The following is a 3,831-nucleotide window of genomic DNA, read 5'->3' as shown; positions in this document are numbered from 1 at the left end:
GTATTTCTTCATTTGAAAAAAGTATTTGTTCAACACGCTTTTATTAGCTTCACCTGTATGTACCTATGTATGTTTGTTTGTTTGTAACTCTCAAGCTTGGGATCTGTATTTGAATTATCGACATTATTGCTTGATACATTCGCGGTCAGATGGCGCTGTACGTAATCTCCTTGATATATCGACATTATTGCTTGATCTATTTGCGGGCAGATGGCGCTGTACGTAACTTCCTTGATATAATTCGAACTCACTCTACATGTATTTTTTCATTTAAAAAAAGGATTTTTATCAACACGCGCGCCTGCTGCCTTATTTGTAACCCCCCTTTGCGCGCCTGCTGCTTTGGGCTTAGCATAAGAAACTAAAACATGAAAAATAAATATAGTTTAAAAAACATAAGAAAACACGCTTTTAAAGAGCATCGAACTACAAAGTTAAACATATTTTTTTTTTATACGCCTAGGCGCTTTGTGCCATATTTTTTGTGTATCAAGCGCCCGTCGTTTTTTTCCCAATAATACTAGTATTTTCCGTTCGTTATTGATTTAAGCTTATATTTATAACATTTTTTTTTTAACTTTTTAGTTGGAGGTTCTTCAAAAGCGTGTTTTTTTAGTTTTTTAAACTAGGTATATTTATTTATATTTAAACTATATTTTATCATGCATTTATATTCGTAATAACATTCTCAACAACAAAACTCATACCACCTTTCTTCCTAAAGTTGAAAATGAGCGACTTATGTGAAAATATATATTTATATTTCAATAGTACAAAAAAATTCTTTGTTGTATAAAGAGCTATAAAATATCGAGTAAATATTCAAAAACACCGCCTTCTTGTTGAACACATATTTGAGCCCTTCTCTTGACAGTACGTGTTGCTTTCAACACAATTAGGTCATCAATTCTGATAATTATAGTTTCAGTATAATTTTTCACTTCATCTACATTATTATGTTTCATTTTGTACACCTCAGTTTTTAGAAATCCGCAAAAATAAAAATCCAAAGGTGTCATGTCTGGTGAATGAGGAGGACACTTAACAGGACCATTTGTAGCAATCCATTTGTTTCCACAACAGTCTCGCAACATTCTTTCTACGCCACGGAAATTATGTGCTGGTGCTCCATCCTGCTGAAAATAGATCATCTGACGAGCTTCCAGATCAAGATCATCGAAAAACTCTTCCAACACTCGGGGTCCGTTCAAAGAACCATTGTAGAAAAATTGACCGATAATTCTACCTCTATAGGTATTGTGGGGATGGACTAGAAATGGATTATGTCTACTCCAATAATGAAAATTATTTCTATTTACATCAAACAATTTGAAAAACTAGCCTTATCGCTCCATATAATATTTCTATAGAAGTTTGGATTTTATCTGCATTTACTCATAAACCACCGACAAAACCCCAATCTTTTCTCAGAGTAACCAAGTTCTAGTATTTGCACTGGTCTTAACTTAAAAGGAGGAATCTTATGTTTCTTCAGAATTCGTTGAATAACAGGCAGTGAAACAGCTATTTCTCTAGATGAATATCTAATGGAATTATTTGGATTTACCTCAAAGTAGGCTAAAACGTCAATTTCTGTATCTTTAGATATTACAAAAAGTTTTTTAGTTCTCCTCTTCTCAAAAACTTTTTTATTGTTCCTGAATCGACGATGAGGCACAGCAAAAAAACGCCTATTAGGTATTTCACGATCGGGGAACGAATTGCTCTAGTGTTGGAGTGCTCTTACGCTATTTTTCTGGCAAACCAAGTAGGATTCTAACATATTACATTTTTCTTGGTGGGAAAATGGCATTTCGAAAAATATTCGAACAGTAGTTGACAGTTATTAGTATATTATGCAACGATCATGTAATGATGGTTATTAAGACACGAGCATTAACCGGGATACGAAACGAGCCGAAGGCGAGTTTTGTATGGTATATGCGAGTGTATTAATAACCATTACATGAGAGTTGCATACGCTATTTTTTCTAAACCCGATAAATAATGAAAAACTATAAATATTATATTTGTATTGAATACATTTACAGTAATTAACTCATATTTTTTTTTTAAAACACAAACTTAATGGTATTATCATGGATATATGAAAACTATAAAGATTCTAATTATATTTATATTGAATATAACAACTGTAATTAATCTGATCTTTTAAAAATATTGGAGTCGATGGTATTCCTTCTATATCGCTGTTTTCAGACATTTTGATAATATAGGTAGGTAATATGAAAACTGATTTTGACAAATAAAGCAATTAGTTACTTAGGTTAGAATCTAGGACAAACAAAGGAACAGGATTCTTGATTGAAAAATTATGGGTTTCTATTGGTTGATAATCTGTATCGTTATGAAAAATCTGTATCATAATGGATATCATTATGAAACGGATTATGGTCATATAAGTGTATTGTTAGAGTACGGGTGTAGAAAAAATAATTTATAACATTTTGCCATGGCATATTTTTTTTCTGATTGATTCGGCCGTTACTTGATGAAGATCCACAATAATTTGATCTCCACAAACTTTATTTGAAAAATATATCACGACATGTTTCGCTAACACAGTAGCTTCTTCAACAGTATTCAAATCACTGTTGAAGAAACTACTGTATCAGCCAAAGATGTCCTGATATACTTTTCAAATAAAGTTTGTGGAGATCAAATCGTGAGGTATAGTCATGACATACTTGATAATATTTGACGAATAGTATTTCAACAATGTTTCAAGGCAACTCGATTACTCATAATAATTATGTTTTATCGAATCAAACACATTTTGATTTACAAAATGAATACGGCTAGTGGCATGGCTTTAAGATGGAAAGTATGGATTTATAAATTAATACCGAATAGCTCAGTGGTGTAAAATAGGTGGTACGATGATCACGGGTTACAAGAGTTCAAATCCCAGCGCAATTTTTCCTTTTTGCTATTTTTCTCAATAATCTTTCACAGGAATATAAAAAGCTACCCTTCCAGCCTATGTCACAAACGATTGTTGATTCATCTGTACCAGTGTGAAAGTTATGTATCACTAAATAAATTTTTGCGCAGCTTCAGTCAAAATATGAAACTGTCAAAGAAATGGAAAACAATCAGCAAATTATGCGTGTTTGATTGATTTACTAGTGAATATATTTCAACAATGATCTGTTTAAAAAAATCTTTTTAAAATCTGTTTTTCCGTTAATCAGCTGTCGCCCCCATACGAATGACAACTCTCAGAAGTTGAAAAACTTGTGCAAGCTAAGGACTAACGAGGTCTTACCTTTTAACGTGTGATTCCTAACACGGTGATGATTCAATTCTAGTACATAAAATATTGTATTATATCAGATGTTATCCATAGTGATAAATTCCAGATTGAAAAGGTAAAAAGTTGAAGAGTGTGAACATTGAAGATATTCCATCCCAAAAAATATCTTGAAATTCTAGTTTTGAATGCTCAGTTAAACGATAGGTTGTACAAATTGAACTAGTCGTTACGAAAATACCAAAATGAATTTGTATTCAAAGAACAGTGTCTTCGTCAAATACCGCACTTCGCAAAATAATCGATGACTGGCGAATTAATTTATTTGGGCAATTTCCTAGGTTAGGTCCGGCGCACTTATATAGGTTAGGTTTGGTTAGGTTTAGCAACTGTTTCAAATCAATTTTCAAATATTCTCAATATATTATTAATGTATTATCAGTACTAGTAATCAACGGTTAGGTTGGGTTTTATTTTAATTTTCCTAGGGTTTGGCAGCGACATCTTGTGGCGATGGTGTAATCTTGAATACATAACCGACACAAATTTCTGAGACC

Source organism: Leptinotarsa decemlineata, unplaced genomic scaffold (genome assembly GCF_025532065.1).
Source record: "Leptinotarsa decemlineata unplaced genomic scaffold, Ldec_3_MD MMD2_tig00026314_RagTag_RagTag, whole genome shotgun sequence".
NCBI lineage: Eukaryota > Metazoa > Arthropoda > Insecta > Coleoptera > Chrysomelidae > Leptinotarsa > Leptinotarsa decemlineata.
The sequence above is the reverse complement of the archived record's forward strand: the minus strand, read 5'-3'. Positions refer to the sequence as shown.